The 20737-nt window shown below is 46.3% G+C and overlaps 1 protein-coding gene across 6 annotated transcripts in view; it reads left to right on the top strand.

The window, feature by feature from the left end:
• psd3l (pleckstrin and Sec7 domain containing 3, like) overlaps positions 1-20737 on the top strand; it is a 504243-nt gene that overhangs the window by 214817 nt on the left and 268689 nt on the right. The window contains exon 1 of one of the 6 annotated variants that reach the window (XM_060908180.1): positions 8670-8851. The exons of the other annotated variants lie outside the window; for them this stretch is intronic. The gene's annotated coding sequence lies outside the window, so the exon portion shown is untranslated. Of the gene's footprint in view, positions 1-8669; positions 8852-20737 lie in introns of those variants that run through there. 6 annotated transcript variants of the gene reach the window in all.

Genomic DNA, 20737 nt, shown 5'->3' with positions numbered 1-20737 from the left:
CAAAGAATTATGATTTTCAGTCCTGCTCCCGCCCGCGCCTGCCATATTTTGTCCCGCTCCCGCCCGCAAATCCCGCATGATGCAGACGTTCGCGTTATTTCTCATGAAAGTTCTTGTCATTGGCTTGGAGAATTAAACATGCGTAGCTGAGCTCTCCACTGACCGATCCTTCACCTAGCGCACGTAGCGAGGGTGCGCGTTGCCAGGCGGCATGCGCAGCTGAGGCTTTACAGAGATACCCAACACACCTACCAAAATCTCAAACACGGAAGAGCGGAAAGGAATCGGAAACGTACGCGAGATTAGACCACATCCGCAAATTTAGGCGTCTTAAAATGTTTTTATTAATGCCAAATAAAATATCCAGCACAAATTATATATGATAGACATAAATTAATAATTTATACATTTTATTTTAAACACGTTTTTAGTTAGCGGGACTGCAGCTTATCACCTCTCCCGCTCGCTCCCACATTGTGCACTCCCCCTCCCACCCGCGCCCGCAACGAGCTTTCAAAATTTGTCCCGCGCCGCACTGCTTTGCGGCGGGTCCCACGGGACTCCCGCGGGAGTGCAGGGCTCTAGTCTCATCCTGTCGAGGATGCCACGTATGGACAGTCGAAAGATACGCTTACGAGGTGGCTTTGAACACTTAATGTAAACAATTTTGCTACGATAACTTTAGGACCGCGGTTGTCATGAACAACAGTTTTGCACTCAAGTCTCCATCAGTGAACAATTGATAGCTTCAACCAAATAGACTTCATGTCAAAACTATTATGAATTTCCTGGTTATACAGTTGCACTTTTTGACCATATAGGACACACTTATAGAAGCAAGTTATATAATCACGCTATCTGTTATCACTCAAATGAGGATGGGTTCCCTTTTGAGTCTGATCCTTCTAAAGGTTTCTTCCTTGTGATGTTGCTTGGAGTTTTTCCTTACCACCACCCCCTCAGGCTTCCTCATTAGGGATATGTTTATTAATTTAGATGTTTAAAATCTATTTTCCTGTAAAGCTGCTTTGAAAAGTGCGAGCTCTGTGACTTTAACCGTGGCATGGATACTGGTAGCAGATGGGTTGGTTTGAGTATTTCAGAAACTGCCAGTCTCCTTTTGGATATACTTTGTGAAAACAACCTCCACGGTGGAGAAATTTTACAACTCAGAAAAACAGATGTTTTTGATAACTCGGTCAAATGTCCACCCTCGCACACCCCTTTGCGGTTTTGCATGTGTTTTGAATGTGCTCGGACTATCATTTATCATGGCTGTTGAGCAGCCTGTTTTGTTATTTCGTATTTGAAAATTGTCTGCAGTTTACTTTCACTTTGTGTGCGCGCACGTTTCAGAACTTGTTGGTCCTTGCAAATGCCATGTTCGTGCTTTCTTGCACTTCACCTTTTCCGTCAGTCTTTATTCTTGAGGCACTTTTGCTTGTGTGGATGTTTTGCATTTTCATTTGGATGGAGATATTTTTGAAAATGCTGTTCAGCCTGATGGAAATGTTTTGAAAATGGAGTGGTTAAAAAAACTACATATTCAAAAATATCCTTGTTCATGTGGACTGGGCCTTATTCTTTTTCTTAAGATATTTTGTGCTTGATCCCTTTTTTTTAACGACATTATTTTTTTGTCTTATTTATGTATATTAATTTTGTCTTATTAACGAGTGAAAAAAGAGGCTGGTGAGGGAACGTGTGTTTATAGCTGCTATAACGTCAGTAATAAAAGTGACTAACATTCACAGATTGAATGCTTGAATCTGATTGGTTGGAAGGGGTGCATTATTTTTGTATAATAGTATGGCTCAGACAGTAAGGGCCTCTGCATGCTCTTGCGACAAGGCTTTTGCAGAAAGCTTTTTGCAGACAGTTGTAATTTATCGTTGAGCGGGGAGTAATAGGCGTGCGCGATGTTATTCACCGCCACAATGCAAGGGGGCGCGAAATCGCTAGGAGTAGTTGGTGGGTGTGGTTTGTGGAGTGTTTATCCTCCGGTGACTTATAATGACTAGAACTGGAGTCGTATAGATGTACGTACTTCCTCACTTCCTCGATCAACGGCTCTTCGTGCTGCTCCATCTTCGCTCGTGTTTTTAAAAATGGCGGTCGTGAAAACAAAACAAACCGGGAAAGTAGGGAAGCGGAAGTGCGTGTACAGCGGATGTAGAGTGGACCAATCAGAGCCCTCTTGTCTGCGACGCTGTCTGCGAGGCTTCTGCGGTGGTCACAATTTTTGGGAGGTGCGCGCAGAGCGTCTGCGAAGGTGGGGGGGGCTACGCAGACGCCATCTGCGACGCCATCTGCGAGGACTGCGTTGTCAGCATAAATTGGCCTTAACTCCAGCTGTAACATGAACGATAGGTTAATGGTAATGCACTCGTCCTAATACGTTATTGTTTCCGTAGTAACAGCTCGTACACAGGAACTTGTACTGTGATGGCTTCACATGATTTAAGTCTAATGATAAACTGATTAAAAAAAAATGTTTAACAAAGTAAAACCTATAATCATTGATATGGTGACTTTTTTTTTTTTAGGAGATATTTCTTTAACATTTATAGAAAGAGTCTTGATTGTAAGAGTTTTATAATAAAGTTTCCCAGCACAGGAAGGTCTTCAGGATGGACGAGTGTACAGTTACCGGATTCACACTAAAATGACAGGCTGCATTTATTTATTTTTTTAGAGAGAGAGAGAGAGAGAGAGAGAGAGAGAGAGAGAGATTCCACAGCATTAAACATTAAATTGAACTATAAACTATTAAAATGTGTAACGTGTCCTTCATTAATACATTAAACTTTGTCGGAAAATCGCTGTGGTATTAGCGGGAAAACACACTCAAGGCTGTGCTATCATATAAAAATAATGCCCTTCAGGAGGTAGTGGCACTCAGCTTGTATGCTGTGCCACATCACTCCACCCCAACCTGCATTAGTTTCATACAGTGTTTTATTCCTTACTTATTTACTATTCTAAGAAACATCTATTCTATTCTATTCTATTCTGAAAATCTTAAAGGAGACATATTATATGTCATGCTCCGCCCCGGACTTCCACTCCGGAGATTTATTATCTCACAGCTCAGTGCTAATCCGGATCCGGGACGGGACCTTCATCTTGCCGGCATTCACTTCCTGGTTTGCTCTGCTGTGTATAAAAAGGCGGTTCTCAGAAGGGGACCTTGCCAGAACGTCTCGTTGGTTTTTCACGTCGTCTCTGCGCCATTATTGCTTCTTGGATTTTTGCTTATTCTTGTCAGTTTTTTGCTCTACGTTTTTGTCTTTTTTTCTTGTTTATTGTGCTACGCTTTTGTCTCTAGTCTTTTGCCTGGATTATTTTTTATGCTAGCGTTTTTGTCCTTGCCTGCCTCTTGTTTTGTCCCTAGTTTTTTCTGGATTTTTTTTTTTTTTAACTCCTATTAAATCTTTTTTATTATTGAATTTACTGGTCTGTGTTCTGCTCTTGGATCCTACTCACCACATCTCATCACCCATAACATTATATCTAGTGCTGTCAAAAATGTCGCGTTATTAACGCGTTAACTTGACTCGATTTTAACGGCGATAATTTTTTTATCGCGAGATTAACGCTCTGTGACATGATGTAGGTTTTTCATAAGCTTTTGAAACTGCCAGGAACTTGGAACAGAGACTTTGCTTAGAAAAACGATAGCAGCTAGACTGTAATGCCACGCCCCGCACAGCCAGAGTCCTCTGCCCTCCCCCGAAGAGCCACGGTGCTCGGCTTAGGTTTCGTTTTCCCATCGGCGGCTCCAGCCCGACTTTGCAGTGGCTGTGACAAGACGTGTTATGCTCTGCAATAAAAAAAAAAAAAAACATTGGTACAACCAGTGTTCGAACTATGCCGATATTTTAGGGGGTCCCCTTTTTTCCCTTGGGGGGGTGCTTGCGCTTGTCTCGGAGCGCGTCTCTCCATCGTGCACTCACTTCGGATATGCAAATGCTTCCCGTTACACACGATTGCTATGTCAATAAACAACATTTTGCCAATATTTTAGAGACCCCCCAACATTTCCCAAATCATGTTTTCAAGGGATCTCATGTCTGTTTCAGGGGATCTCGGATCCCCCGAGTACCCCCGTAGTTCGAACGGTGAGCAAGCCCATTCACTTTTTTATGCTGATAAGAGAATTACAATGGTTTTCCTGTGACAAAAATGTGCGATTAAATTGCGATTAATCGCGAGTTAACTACGACAGTCGCGACATTAATCGCGATTAAATATTTTAATCGCTTGACAGCATTAATTATATCCCTTTTCCACAAGTTGACACAGTTCCCTAAGGCTTTAATGAAATGTCTGTGACATGTTTTGGTCAAAATACTCCACCGATAAAGCACCCCAGCTCCTTTCTTGCCCTGTCTAAACAGCCCTGTTCAAAACGGCGGATTTGAGCGCCTGTTCCTTTAAATGATAATGAGCCACTGCTCACCCCGCCTCCTCTTCTGCCAGCCAAACAGGTAGCACTTTCCTCATGAATATTCATTCATAAAGGCAGTTCTCAAGCCATGAGTGGATATACTCTGATGAGGGGGTGGGATAATTCTGATAAACTCCCCTTGTGACATAGAAAGGGGAGAGAAATCTGAACGGCTTTTCGATGCGCAAGTTTTTGAAATAGGCAGCACAAAAAAAAAAAAAAACCTGACTGGGCGTCTTATTTTAGTGTTTGTGGGTTGGTAGGTTCCAGATACCCAAATGTATGTACACAAGGACTGAAAAAGTGAGTTTTTCATCATATGTACCCTTTAAGAAAAATGTCCTTCTATGTTTAACCCATTTTGATATGCAATCTATCATAAGCCTCGGTCACAACCGGCCGTACGTGCTCCTACGGCTGGTGTACATGCAAAAAACGTAAGAAACGCACGGAGGGCGCGCGTGAAACGCACGGAGGGCCTGCGTGTGATGTGCTGATTTTCGAGCCGTAGACTGGCCGCAGAGGTTCTTTGTCATGTCAAACAAACTCTACGGGCGCTTACGGTTTTTTCAGGTTGCAAGACAAACTTACGGCCAACGCGCGTCTTTCTCCATGAACAAAAAAAAAAAACGCAGCGATTTGGGAAACGCCAAAAATCACACGGCCAAAAAATCGTACGTCCGGTTGTGACCTAGGCTATAATGACTCCCGTCTCAACTGCTCAGGCTCCAGATAGCAGCCCCAGTCTTTACTGTGCAAAATCTGGCTCTAAGTTTGACATCATGGTGACTTCGGTTGTACAGAACGAAAGAGCATGGAGCCACGCCGTTGTTGTTTTTTACACTCGTTGGTCATGAATAACCAGTATGCAAATAAACATGCAAATGATCCACTGTATGATACCACTTGGTTACTTGGAGCGCTTTCTTGAGCATGTGTTAGCAACTTTCCTTTGAAAAGAGTTAGCAACACTGTTCCAGCCCATTGGTGCCAACTTGGAGACTTTATCACTAGATAGACCCCTTTAGTGGCTTTAACGTAAAAAAAAAAAACGCCTCGCAACAAATCTAGCAACTTTTTCAGCACACGTTAGTGACCGTCTTGAACTCGATACGACTCTCGAGCTCGCCTCACAGCTGCTCTTATATGATTTTAGAAATCGGGTTTGTCTGACTCACCACTGTGTAATGTTTAACTGTGTTGTGCTTATGATCAATCACTGATCACTGTTGTTCCTCAACAACAAATCACTTCTCATCCTGTCTTTTCTCCAACTCTCTTTTTGGAGATATTACATTTTACAAGCACTAAAAGCGAGTAAACGTTTTGCATCATGGCTGCTTACTGTCACTGCTGCTTTTTGTCTGTGCTCTTGACAGAACGTTTCATATCCTGTTTAAAGCATGGTAGGTGCATCTGACTTCGAGTCTCGTCTCGACTGCTCAGGTGATTTCACTTCTGCAGAGCGGAAGAGCATGGAGCCACACCGTCCTTGTTTTTTACACTCCTTGATCATGATGAATAACTAGTATGCAAATTAGTCTGTGATATCACCTAGTGACTTTTTGAGCTTCCTTGAACTACATTCCGCTGAAAAGACTTGGCGTCTACTGTAGTACACTTCAACTGTTAGCCTAGTAAACTAGACCCACCCGCCTAGCGGCCAAACATATTTTTGCCTGCGAGTGGGTCTAGCCTCGGACCATATCAACAACACACCCCGGGCATCAAATCGTGCCCGCCAATCACAACGCAAGGTTTTTGTTTGGATTCTTTGGGCGGGCTTTTGCAGGAGTGACGACAAGGCTGTGCGACGCTGGAGAAAGCACAACAGGAAAGATGGCTACGCTCTGACTACGTCACTGTTGCGCTGATTGGTCAGAGCGTTGGCCTATACGCACAGAGACAGTTTGAAAGACAGTGGGTTGTTCCTCCCACACCCTTCGGAAATGTCTACGACTGAGACCAGACTAAATATTCACATTTAGTCTGGCTTGCCAGGCTATTCAACTGTGGTTTTTATGGCAGTTTGCGAAACTCGGCCTGTTGCCTGTTTACGGTCAACTCTGTGAGTTGTAAACAAACAACCTGGACAACCCGAGTACGCAAGGCTACATGTCAACTGGAGTATTAGTAAAATATTCACTTTCATCAGCCATGTAAACACCTTAATAGGAATAATTGAATAATATTGGCTGGCGTTGAGTGGTATATCAGATATATTCCATTCAGCTACTCGTTCAATATCATGCTAGCTGAATGGAATATATCTGATATACCTGTACCATGAAAAAAAGCCAGCCATTAATATTATTGTCGCATGGATGACAAAACGGCTCCTATTCGGCGAATTAGCCAGTGGAACCAGGTCCAGAGGGCGCCCAAGAAAAAGGTGGACAGACTGTGCCAAGGAGGATCTGAACATCTGTGGTTTTGGCGAAAACTGGTATGAGGAAACATCAAACCATGATGCATGGCGAAACAAACTAAGACGGGGCAAAGCACTGTCTGAGACGAAGCTTGCAGAAAGAGCTGAGGCCAGACGCCGCAGACGACACAACCGACAAGCCAACAGAGTTACCAATTGTCACCGGTGACCAGGACAGCAGATGGAGATGGATAGATTATTATTATTATTATTATTATTATTACTAGACATACACATTTGCGTCTTTCTCTTTCAAAATTCTCTCAATCTTTCGTGTTTAACGAAGCAAATCTGGCGGCCATGTTTATTTACAAATTGTCAGTCGCTCGCTAGCTCGGACGTTTTACACGCAATACGTATCTTGTCGCATTTTCAATTCACTGTGAAAGTTTACACACTGCGGGTGCCGCCGGCGAACAAAGAAATGCTTCCGTGGACGCGCAACAGAGAACTTTCTTCTTGAATATTTGCATCAGCTTTGACGTGTGACCACCACGCGATATCGTAAACCATATTCGACGCTCGTTCTCCATTCGGTACAGTGACGTAATACACGTAGGATATCCGATACGCTAACAGTATTGCACACTGTCGAATCAATTGAAGGAAACCCGCTAGAATTATACATATAATAATTTTTTTTCGTGGCCCGGTTTCCATCAAATCGTGCGCTCTGATTGGCTCGCGAGCGGTCCGGAATCCTCCGATCCGGACCCCGGTTACGGACCTTTGGCGACTTGCTCGTTCACAACAACAATAAACGTAGTAGCAATTTTTTGTCAACATTTATTTTCGCATTTCTCAGTATAATAGCATTAATTTTACAGTACAGATAGATATAACGACAGTGTTCACAGCGAAAGCGAGTTATACTACCCTGATGAAGACGAAATAAAAGAAAACATTTCAGTAGAAATCCGAGTAGCAGGTTTGTTCGAAATATGGTTTCCCTTTTGGGCGCTCTCATTTTCTGTTAGAATTTGGGAAAGAAAAAAATAAATATATTATTTATCAGCTTAAGGTCTGTCCGTATCGTGAAATACTGTGACCGAGGCCTTGAAAATACTGACCGAGGCCTCGGTCAGGGTATTTCACGATACGGACCGACCTTAAGCTGGTAAATAATATATATGTCTTTTAATGAATAAGGGCGGGCGGCATGGTGGTGTAGTGGTTAGCTCTGTCGCCTCACAGCAAGAAGGCCCGGGCTTGAGCCCTGTGGCCGGCGAGGGCCTTTCTGTGTGGAGTTTGCATGTTCTCCCCGTGTCCGCGTGGGTTTCCTCCGGGTGCTCTGGCTTCCCCCACAGTCCAAAGACATGCAGGTTAGGCTAACTGGTGACTCTAAATTGACCGTAGGTGTGAATGTGAGTGTGAGTGGTTGTCTGTGTCTATGTGTCAGCCCTGTGATGACCTGGCGACTTGTCCAGGGTGTACCCCGCCTTTCGCCCGTAGTCAGCTGGGATAGGCTCCAGCTTGCCTGCGACCCTGTAGAACAGGATAAAGCGGCTACAGATAATGAGATGAGATGAATAAGGGCACAACCTGGACTATTTTGAGCAGGTAAAGGTATTGGATCTTCAGCATGTGGTCCAGTGATTAGTAGGCAGTGTGTAGGCTGAGCAGGTGATTTGTCAGACATGCATGTGGCATTAATGTGCTCAGTGAAGGTACAGAACCCACACTCATCAGGCCATGTTGTGCAGAAAAGCCTCCAGATGATACAGCTGTTTGCCGGGCTGCAGTGCTTTGTGGGAAACGCCACCTCTTTTTCCGCGAGAGGATGAGCTTCAGTTGCGCACACACACACACACACACACAGAGTGAAGTTTTTTTCGCGCTGATGTGGTGTGTAGGATGAAGTTAAGGAGATGTCGGACTGTAAAGCGCACTTTAGCCTGGGATTGCGGTTACAGAGTGAAAGTTTTGAGTTCGAGTGCGTGTTGGTAACCTGATCTGTGCACCAGGGGCTGCAGGTAAACAACATTTCAGTCGCTCTTGAAGGCAGCACGGTAATGTTTTCGAGCTGCAGCGTGGAGTAAAACTCACTGACGCGGTGTGATGTGAAAAGTATTATTATCATTATTATTAGCAGTAGTAGTATTTAACTGTGTTTCTGCTGTGTTTAGGATGATTATCAGTCGCTCTTGAAGGCAGCACGGTAATGTTTTCGAGCTGCAGCGTGGAGTAAAACTCACTGACGCGGTGTGATGTGAAAAGTATTATTATCATTATTATTAGCAGTAGTAGTATTTAACTGTGTTTCTGCTGTGTTTAGGATGATTATCAGTCGCTCTTGAAGGCAGCACGGTAATGTTTTCGAGCTGCAGCGTGGAGTAAAACTCACTGACGCGGTGTGATGTGAAAAGTATTATTATTATTAGCAGTAGTAGAGTAGCAGTAGTAGTGGTGGTGGTGTTGGTGGTATTGAACTGTGTTTCTGCTGTGTTTAGGATGATTATCAGTAGTTTCTGTGTGAGAGGAAAAACAAAAGGTAAACGAGCTCGTAGCGACCGAAACTTCCCAACAGTTTCCCCGCGGAAATAGAAAAAACCCGCTGGAGAACAAAAACTCGCTTCATCGCGCAGCCGCGTGCCCGGCCGGATTCCCCTCAGCCCGGCCCGCTTTCCCCTCAGCCCGGCCCGCTTTCCCCTCCGCTTTCCCCTCAGCCCGGCCCGCTTTCCCCTCCGCTTTCCCCTCAGCCCGGCCCGCTTTCCCCTCAGCCCGGCCCGCGTTCCCCTCGGCCCGGCCCGGCCCGGCCCGCGTTCCCCTCGGCCCGGCCCGGCCCGCGTTCCCCTCGGCCCGGCCCGGCCCGCGTTCCCCTCGGCCCGGCCCGGCCCGCGTTCCCCTCGGCCCGGCCCGGCCCGCGTTCCCCTCGGCCCGGCCCGGCCCGCGTTCCCCTCGGCCCGGCCCGGCCCGCGTTCCCCTCGGCCCGGCCCGGCCCGCGTTCCCCTCGGCCCGGCCCGGCCCGCGTTCCCCTCGGCCCGGCCCGGCCCGCGTTCCCCTCGGCCCGGCCCGGCCCGGCCCGCGTTCCCCTCGGCCCGGCCCGGCCCGGCCCGCGTTCCCCTCGGCCCGGCCCGGCCCGGCCCGCGTTCCCCTCGGCCCGGCCCGGCCCGGCCCGCGTTCCCCCCGGCCCGGCCCGGCCCGCGTTCCCCTCGGCCCGGGTTCCCCTCAGCCCGGCCGGGTTCCCCTCAGCCCGGCCGGATTCCCCTCAGCCCGGATTCCCCTCAGCCCGGCCCGGCCCGCTTTCCCCTCAGCCCGGCCGGATTCCCCTCAGCCTGGCCCGCTTTCCCCTCAGCCCGGCCGGATTCCCCTCAGCCCGGCCCGCTTTCCCCTCAGCCCGGCCGGATTCCCCTCAGTCCGCTTTCCCATTCGGTGTTTATTTCCCATCGCTTCAGCGTGGTGCTAAAGTTTAGCTACGGATTCGCGGTGTTCCTTCAGCCCCGAGGCTCCCGGTCTCTGCCCCGGCTCACTCAGTCTCTGCCCCAGTCTCTGCCCCGGCTCACTCAGTCTCTGCCCCGGTCTCTGCCCCGGCTCACTCAGTCTCTGCCCCGGTCTCTGCCCTGGCTCACTCAGTCTCTGCCCCGGTCTCTGCCCTGGCTCACTCAGTCTCTGCCTCAGTCTCTGCCCCGGCTCACTCAGTCTCTGCCCCGGCTCACTCAGTCTCTGCCTCAGTCTCTGCCCCAGTCTCTGCCCCAGCTCACTCAGTCTCTGCCTCAGTCTCTGCCCCAGTCTCTGCCCCGGCTCGCTCAGTCTCTGCCCCGGCTCGCTCAGTCTCTGCCCCGGCTCGCTCAGTCTCTGCCTCAGTCTCTGCCCCGGCTCGCTCAGTCTCTGCCTCAGTCTCTGCCTCAGTCTCTGCCCCGGCTCGCTCAGTCTCTGCCTCAGTCTCTGCCCCGGCTCGCTCAGTCTCTGCCTCAGTCTCTGCCCCGGCTCGCTCAGTCTCTGCCTCAGTCTCTGCCCCGGCTCGCTCAGTCTCTGCCTCAGTATCGCTCAGTCTCTGCCTCAGTCTCTGCCCCGGCTCGCTCAGTCTCTGCCCCGGCTCGCTCAGTCTCTGCCCCTGCTCGCTCAGTCTCTGCCCCTGCTCGCTCAGTCTCTGCTCCAGTCTCTGCCCCGGCTTGCCCAGTCTCTGCTCCGGCTCGCTCAGTCTCTGCCCCAGTCTCTCTTTCAAAACAGCATTAAAACGCTTATAGTCATGTTTATTTTCTAAACTAAATGTGTTTGGGTCAGTTTTTATTTGGTTTTTGTCAGAAAACCTTTCCCTCAGTGTGTTTACCATCAACTGTATAGTGGTGTTTTTTTATTTATTTCCCAACACCACACACAGCTCCTGTTGTCACTAATCAGATGTGTGGAAACCTGTTCACCTGCAAAACAGGGAAGAAACACAGGGCTGTGTGTCATAATAATGAGACGGGAGCTCAGTTAGGACTTGCTGTCTCAGTCAGTACTAGCATTGTTGTTGTTGGCTCCTTTGATCTCGAAAGATCATGGTGATCTGTGCCAGGGGTCATCCATCAGTTACTGAGTTGCAGCGCCTAGTATGACTGTATAGGCCGATGCGTGAGCCGCACGGTCTGCTACGGTTGCTGCAGGTGAAGTTGCTGGGTTGGGTGTCTGTTGGTGCCGAATGCAGTCTCCGCTGTTGTCGGAGCCTCCTCTCCCCCCACCGGGTCTCTCTCCTTTCCTCGGCTTCCCCAACGACGGCCTTGGTGGTGGACTGCCAGCCGGCGCTGTCTAAGGCCGCTGTCTCCAGGTCTACGGGGTTGAAGCCGCCTGCCCTCAGGTCGCGCTTGCACACGTCCTTGTAGCGTAGTGCGGGTCATCCTGTGGGTCTGGAGCCTGTGGCCAGCTCACCATACAGCACATCCTTTGGGATGTGGCCGTCGTTCATGCGGCTGATGTGGCCTAGCCAGCGCAAGTGTCTCTGGGTCAGCATGGCAAACATGCTGGGCATCCCTGCCTTGGCCAGGACATTGGTGTTGGTGATACAGTCCTGCCAGGTGATACCCGGAAGTCTTCTGAGACGGCGCATGTGGAAGGTGTTCAGTCTGCGTTCTTGGCGGGAGTAGAGGGTCCATGCTTCACTTCCATAGAGGAGAGTGCTCAGCACGCAGACCTGATACACTCTCATTTTGGTGTTGGTCATGAGCATGGTGTTGTCCCAGACTCTCTTTGCAAGATGGGCCATTGCTGTTACTGCTTTGCCGATCCGCACGCTCAGCTCGGTATCGAGAGAGAGGTTGCTGGAGATGGTGGAGCCCAGATAGGTGAACCTATCCACCACTTCGAGCGTGTGGTTGCCGATGGTGATGTAGGGAGCTCTGCTGACATCCTGGCCCACGATGTTGGTCTTCTTCAGGCTTATAGTGAGCCCGAACTCGTTGCAGGCATCTGCGAAGCGGGTGATGAGTCACTGTAGTGCTTCCTCAGTGAGGGCGGCATTGTCTGCGAAGAGCGTCTCTCTGATAAGGACCTTCCGCACCTTTGTCTTTGCTCGGAGGTGTGCCAGGTTGAAAAGTCCCCCCGTCACTCCTGGTGTGGAGGAAAATGCCATCTTCGGACTGTCGGAAGGCATGGCGCAACAACAGGGAGAAGAACACGCCGAAGAGAGTCACTGCGAGGATGCACCCCCGCTTGACATCGCTCTTGATTGGGAAGGGGTCCGAGGATGATCCGTCGTACTGAACAGTGCCGCTCATGTTGTCATGGAAGGACGTGATCATCTTCAGGAGCTTGGGGGGGGGACATCCAATCCGGATGGAGTTTGTATTCCATAATTGAAATACTGTGACATAATTAGCTGTAGGGCTGCACAGTTAATCGAATTTAATCGAAAATCGCGATTTTGGCTGCCACGATTAAATTAAATGAAAATCGTGATTTATTTCCATTTAAAATGCGAGCTCTGCTGCATATCTGATCAAGCACTTTTTGACCAGTACTCCGCCAAACCATTAGGGGGCGAACCGACGCATGTAAGGTTTCATTACTCCGCCTAAATTAGCAAGCAAGCCAAGTGCGCAGAGCTTCAGTGCAGTTAGTGTTGCCAGATTGGGTGGTTTTGAATTCTACTTTGCGGGCAAAAAATGGCTTGGGCTGGTTGACACAAATGGGGCGGGTTTGACGTTAGTTCGGCGGGTTTTTATCAGATGTTTATATAGTTTCACTACCACTAGAAAGCAGAGATGGGAGAGAATGTAAACACCTAAGCCGAATGATGTTCTTGAATATGCGAAGGAAATCAGGAAAAACAGCTCTCTTTGGTCAACTGAGGCAAGTCAGAGACCTAGTTTACCCAGCACCCCTTAGGTATTTTAAACAACCAAAATCGAGCATTGGCCTAAATTAATCATTAACAATAAACATTAATCTCATTAAGTATTATTTAAACAAAAAAAAAGTTGATGTAACTGTAAGACTAATATGAATGTGTGTAATGTAGTGCAGAAACTGAACTCATAAACTAATAAATAAGAATGACGCAATCCATTCTCCATTTTCTCTTCTCATGTTACATTCAGCCATGCATCGGAGCCTAACTTTTTTTTTTTTTTTAATTGAAGTATATAAAACAGGTACAGTCTAACAAATCCACAAAAATCAGGATAACAGATGAAGAAAATATATGGATGTAGACAAAAATAAATTAAGCAGAATAACTAGGCCTATAAAATTAATAAAACAAACAGGATAAATAAAAATATAAATAAATAAATAAAAGACAAATAAAAAAAATAACCTCAGCAATGCAGGTGTAAGATATGCATCGTAGCCTAACATAGCCTATATAATATTATGCGTGTGCGCCACCTACTGGTGCATGTAGGATTCGGAACACAGCAGATGATTGCAAAGTTATAATCTGATTCAACCATACAGAGCCGAGTACCAGACAGCAGATTTTTCACCTCCAGCACTGACGGTCTCATGTTGCTATTTGTTCGATTTACAAATAGTACAGTATACTGGACTTTAGCTGCATATTTTTACTTTACAAGATAGGCATCAAGTACATTTTACATTTTGGGCGGTTTTAAGTGCATTTTGGCGGGTTTTGAACATATTTTGGGCTGGAAAACGTCAGCAGTATCTGGCAACACTGGCAGCAGTATCTTCTTCAAGGGGTGATAGCGTGAGAGTAGGTAACAGATTGAGGTGAGAGAGAAAAGCTAACTATGTCGGAACAACAGAGTCGATCTGTGTCTGAAGAAGCAGGGGGAGGTGAGGAGCATGTTGATAGGCTGGTCTTTCTAGCTAAAAACTTGTAGGCCTCAGTATAATGCTATGTAATTGTTGCAATTGAGTTTTCAGTTCCTTCATCCTTTGCTAATTTCTTGGATAAATTTCATTTATTTGTCATTTGGAAATCAGAATTTCTCTTTTAAATTTCATTCTGCACTGAAAGCTGTTCATATTGTTTGTTTGAATATCTCATCTCATCTCATTATCTCTAGCCGCTTTATCCTGTTCTACAGGGTCGCAGGCAAGCCGGAGCCTATCCCAGCTGACTACGGGCGAAAGGCGGGGTACACCCTGGACAAGTCGCCAGGTCATCACAGGTCTGACACATAGACACAGACAACCATTCACACTCACATTCACACCTACGGTCAATTTAGAGTCACCAGTTAACCTAACCTGCATGTCTTTGGACTGTGGGGGAAACCGGAGCACCCGGAGGAAACCCACGCGGACACGGGGAGAACATGCAAACTCCGCACAGAAAGGCCCTCGCTGGCCACGGGGCTCGAACCCGGACCTTCTTGCTGTGAGGCGACAGTGCTAACCACTACACCACCGTGCTGCCCTTGTTTGAATATAGTGAAATAAAATTTAAGTGATTTCCCTAACATCAAGAATAATCGTGATTAATAATCGTGATTACAATTTTGATCAAGATAATCGTGATTATCATTTTTTTCCATAATCGTGCAGCCCTAATTAGCTGTGACTTATACATCATAAAGACTCCTGTTTTGTAATAATAATGAGAACCCATCCATCCATCCATCCCTTATCCATAACCGCTTATCCTGTACAGGGTTGCGGGCAAGCTGGAGCCTATCCCGGCTGGCGAGAGGCGGGGTACACCCTGGACAAGTTGCCAGGTTATCTCAGGGCTGACACACAACCATTCACACTCACATTCACACCTGCGGTCAATTTAGAGCCACCAATTAGTCTAACCTGCATGTCTTTGGACTGTGGGCAGGAGGAAACCCACGCAGACATGGAGAGAACACACAAACTCCACACAGAAAGGCTCTCGTCGGCCGCTGGGCTCAAACCCAGGACCTTCTTGCTGTGAGGCAACAGTGCTCACCACTACGCCACCATGCTGCCCGAACCTAAGTCATAATTATGAGACACTTTCTCGTTATGAGATCCTAAGTCATTAGTATGAGGTAGGATTTAATTATTTAAAAATTATTCGCCAAAGGTGAGGTGAATAATAACGGAGACGAAGTCGAGGTTATTAGTATAGGTAATCGTATGGGGCCGAGTAAAATTAAGGATCAATTTCACGAGTGATTTCAAAACTTTGAAATCACGAGTGAAATTGATCCTTAATTTTACGAGGAACCATACGATTACTTGTTTATAATACACAGAGCCAAATTCATACTTCGGAAGCCGTTCAAGTTCACAACATTTGTCATTCATGTTTTCTGAACCAATCAGGGGCGCGAGACTATCTTGCACGTTTGAATCAGTTTCTAAAGCGTCTTTCATCATGACACGGCGACACGACACGAGGATTTACATCTTTCAGGATTGATCCCGGATATTTCTCTTGTCTCAGATGCAGATCCAATGCTGCCTGCATTACTTTAAGAGAGTCTGTTTCGTAGTTTTCCCCCATTTTCTTTCCTCACTTCTGCATAAAACTGCTGTAGCACCTTGTCTAACAGCATTCATATGCCACTAGAGTTGTTTATTTGTCTTTCTGCGGCCCATTTCTTAAACACGGAAAGCCAAAAATTCGTACTTTTTTTGGCATTTTCATTTTCGCTTGCAGCTTTCAGTTGGTTTATAATTTTTTCGTCAAATATAGCGAAACGCGGCATTGCCGAATCAGCAGTGTCAGCCATTTTGTTGACAAAATTTTTGTAACCGTAACCAAGCAACGAACTAGCCAGTAGCGTTTCAGAAATACGGCCCCGTGTTAAGGAAAAAAGTCCTCCTTGATTGACCAATCAGAATTAAGTAATTTGGCCCTATGTATTATAATAATTTGAATAATATTAGTTGGTGTTGCGGCACAGTGGTGTAGTAGTTAGCACTGTCGCTTGTCCTGGGTTTGAGCCCAGCAGCCGACGGGGGCCTTTCTGTGTGGAGTTTGCATGTTCTTCCCGTGTCTACGTGGGTTTCCTCCGGGTGCTCCGGTTTCCTCCACAGTCCAAAGACATGCAGGTTAGGTGAACTGGTGACTCTAAATTGACCGTAGGTGTGAATGTGAGTGTGAATGGTTTGTGTCTATGTGTCAGCCCTGTGATGACCTGGTGCAGGGGTGATAGCGTTCCGGCGCGCCGCGCCGGATTTCCGGTGCGCCGTGGCTGGGGGAAAAAGAAAAATCTAGTTCGCCCATTGTCCTGTGTCATTCTGAGATGCGCAGATAGACAGTAAAGGGAATTCCAAATTCCCTTTACTGTCTATCTGCGCATCTCAGAATGACACAGGACAATGGGCGAACTAGATTTTTTTTTTTTTCCCCAGCCACGGCGCGCCGGAAATCCGGCGCGGCGTGCCGGAACGCTATCACCCCTGCCTGGTGACTTGTCCAGGGTGTACCCCGCCTTTCGCCCGTAGTCAGCTGGGATAGGCTCCAGCTTGCCCGCGACCCTGTACAGGATAAGCGGTTCCAGATAATTATTTCATAATAATGAGAACATTTTCTTCAAATTATGACTTCTCATTATGAGATAGTAAGTCGTTATTATAAGAACCTGAGTCATAATTATGAGAATCTTTCTTGTTAGGAGATAGTAAGTCATTAGTATGAGGTAGGATTTCATGATTTAACAATTATTCGCCGAAGGTGAGGTGAATATTGGTGAATAATAATGGAGACGAAGTCGAGGTTATTATTTAAATAATATTGGCTGGCGTTGAGTGGTATATTGGATATATTCCATTCAGTCTTTGCAGGCTGTTTCCGTTTCTGGTTGAAAGTACGCCATGCGTGTTTTGGCTGCCGATTCTCAGCAGAGCTTTTCGTTTTTCTTTTTTGCGTTTGTGTAGGTTGTCTGCCGGTTGTGGCGTAGCTCCGGACCCAGTTTTGTGTCAGTTTCTTTCAGGCTTTGGGTTACGCTGCGCTCCTTGCTATGGACTGTGGTGAGCTCGTTGCTCTTTTTAACATCGGGGTTGTCCAGCACTCTGTGTGGCGGTGCTTCTGTGCTTGCTTTGTGGATCCATGGCGCGGCGTTCCGAGTAATGTTGCCTGGCGGCTGTGGAATTTATCTTCGTGCACCTGGTGGGACTGTGGTAGCTACGCCATTGGAATTATATCCTGACCCTCTTTTAGTGCCCCCCCCCCCCCCCCCCCCCCCCCCCCCCCCCAAAATGTAAATCAACCTTGGGTGTGAGAGAGGCACTATTACGACTTTCTATCTTAAGTATGATTTCCAGTCACATAATAATGACTTGCCAAGTCATAATAAGATACTAATAATTAAATTATATCTCAGAATAATGACTCGTATTAGTATAAATAAAGAGGTGATTATAGGAAATTGCACACTCTGACTGGTTGAGAAATTCGGGCTATTTCTCAATAATCGCCTCGAGTGACTCGGCAAAACGCCGGCCAATCGCTTCGTCACCTTAAGTGAGGAAGAATTACAAATTATGAAAGAAAACGCTGTTCATAGAAGCACTAAAGATGCTACAAAGTTTGGTCTAAAACTATTCGAAGGTGAGGTGTGATTTTTATTTTATGCGTTTCAAAACAAAGTATTTTATGTGACTCGGCGTCGATAAGTAACAAGTCTGCACCGCACCTTTATTACATTTGCATACTGCTTTTGAAGTTTGAAATAAATGATTTTTTAATACTTTTTTAAAAATAAAATCACCTGTATATTTATACTAAACCACGAGTTGGCCTAGAGGTTAGCGTGTCCACCTCTCAATTGGGAGATCGTGAGTTCTACTCACGGTCGGGGTCATACCAAAGACTATCAAAAAAAAAAAGGTACCTACTGCCATCTGGCAAGGCACGCTGCAATACAGATGCGAGTGGGGGGTCAAACTCTCGTGGTTACCAGAGGAACACCCCCACTGTAACCCTAGCTATGTACAACCCCGATTTCCAAAAAAGTTGGGACAAAGTACAAATTGTAAATAAAAACGGAATGCAATAATTTACAAATCTCAAAAACTGATATTGTATTCACAATAGAACATAGACAACATATCAAATGTCGAAAGTGAGACATTTTGAAATTTCATGCCAAATATTGGCTCATTTGAAATTTCATGACAGCAACACATCTCAAAAAAGTTGGGACAGGGGCAATAAGAGGCTGGAAAAGTTAAAGGTACAAAAAAGGAACAGCTGGAGGACCAAATTGCAACTCATTAGGTCAACTGGCAATAGGTCATTAACATGACTGGGTATAAAAAGAGCATCTTGGAGTGGCAGCGGCTCTCAGAAGTAAAGATGGGAAGAGGATCACCAATCCCCCTAATTCTGCGCCGACAAATAGTGGAGCAATATCAGAAAGGAGTTCGACAGTGTAAAATTGCAAAGAGTTTGAACATATCATCATCTACAGTGCATAATATCATCAAAAGATTCAGAGAATCTGGAAGAATCTCTGTGCATAAGGGTCAAGGCCGGAAAACCATACTGGGTGTCCGTGATCTTCGGGCCCTTAGACGACACTGCATCACATACAGGCATGCTTCTGTATTGGAAATCACAAAATGGGCTCAGGAATATTTCCAGAGAACATTATCTGTGAACACAGTTCACCGTGCCATCCGCCGTTGCCAGCTAAAACTCTATAGTTCAAAGAAGAAGCCGTATCTAAACATGATCCAGAAGCGCAGACGTCTTCTCTGGGCCAAGGCTCATTTAAAATGGACTGTGGCAAAGTGGAAAACTGTTCTGTGGTCAGACGAATCAAAATTTGAAGTTCTTTATGGAAATCAGGGACGCCGTGTCATTCGGACTAAAGAGGAGAAGGACGACCCAAGTTGTTATCAGCGCTCAGTTCAGAAGCCTGCATCTCTGATGGTATGGGGTTGCATTAGTGCGTGTGGCATGGGCAGCTTACACATCTGGAAAGACACCATCAATGCTGAAAGGTATATCCAGGTTCTAGAGCAACATATGCTCCCATCCAGACGACGTCTCTTTCAGGGAAGACCTTGCATTTTCCGACATGACAATGCCAAACCACATACTGCATCAATTACAGCATCATGGCTGCGTAGAAGAAGGGTCCGGGTACTGAACTGGCCAGCCTGCAGTCCAGATCTTTCACCCATAGAAAACATTTGGTGCATCATAAAACGGAAGATACGACAAAAAAGACCTAAGACAGTTGAGCAACTAGAATCCTACATTAGACAAGAATGGGTTAACATTCCTATCCCTAAACTTGAGCAACTTGTCTCCTCAGTCCCCAGACGTTTACAGACTGTTGTAAAGAGAAAAGGGGATGTCTCACAGTGGTAAACATGGCCTTGTCCCAACTTTTTTGAGATGTGTTGTTGTCATGAAATTTAAAATCACCTAATTTTTCTCTTTAAATGATACATTTTCTCAGTTTAAACATTTGATGTCATCTATGTTCTATTCTGAATAAAATATGGAATTTTGAAACTTCCACATCATTGCATTCCGTTTTTATTTACAGTTTGTACTTTGTCCCAACTTTTTTGGAATCGGGGTTGTAATAGGCGAGAGGCCAAGGGCTATGGAAATGGAGATCGGCACCGGCCCCCTATGCGCCACATGGCGTGGGAAGGGACTTTGACTTTGATATTTATACTAAAACAATTATCCACCTCAGGCTCAGTGAATAGCAGTGATTATCATGCATACGGGACACTTTTTCGATGGAATAAAAACGTTCTATTCCCGTCTAGCAGGTTTCATTCATTTGGTTCGATAGAATGCAATATTGTTAGCATATCGCTTATCCTACGTGTATAACGTCACTCTACCCAATGGAGAATGAGCATTGAATATGGTTTACGATATTGCATGGTTGTCAAGACAACATGACGTCACACGTCAGAGACGTAAAACTTCTACGCTAGCGAGTGACTGGGACAATTTGTGAACGAACATGGCCGCCAGGTTTGCTTCGGTAAATACGGAAGATTTTGAGAGAATCTTGAAAAAGAAAGACGCGTTGAACACCCGAAAGGAATGTGTATGTATGTATAATGATAGTTTTTTTCATGGTATATCAGCTATATTACACTCAGCTAACATGATACTGAACAAAGATAATGAGATGAGATGAGTTTCAATGCCTAGTTTCATACCTGCAAACTAGTCACCTTTCGGCGAAATTCGCCGTTTTGATCCCAAAATAGGTCACTTGTGTGAATCGTGTAGATCCGAAGAGTTTTTTTTGGGGGGGGGGGGTGCGCGAGGCTACGTTGCCGAACATTTGGTTTCAATGTACTACTACTTCAAAGTACTACTACTACTACTTTTCTCCTCACACCCACATTCAGACCATTTCCACCTTCTTCGTACTTCAAATGTCTCTCTGGTTGGATGACATTCCAACGAGCCAATAGTCTTATGCCGCTTTTCCACTACAAACGCGGCTGAGCCGTGCCGTGCCGAGTCGAGCTGAGTCGAGCTGAGCGGGGCTGTTGGAGTTGCATTTCGAATA

The sequence above is a fragment of the Neoarius graeffei genome, chromosome 25 (assembly GCF_027579695.1).
Source record: "Neoarius graeffei isolate fNeoGra1 chromosome 25, fNeoGra1.pri, whole genome shotgun sequence".
Lineage (NCBI taxonomy): Eukaryota > Metazoa > Chordata > Actinopteri > Siluriformes > Ariidae > Neoarius > Neoarius graeffei.
Note: the sequence above shows the minus strand (reverse complement) of the source record. Positions and strands in the feature narration are given on the sequence as shown.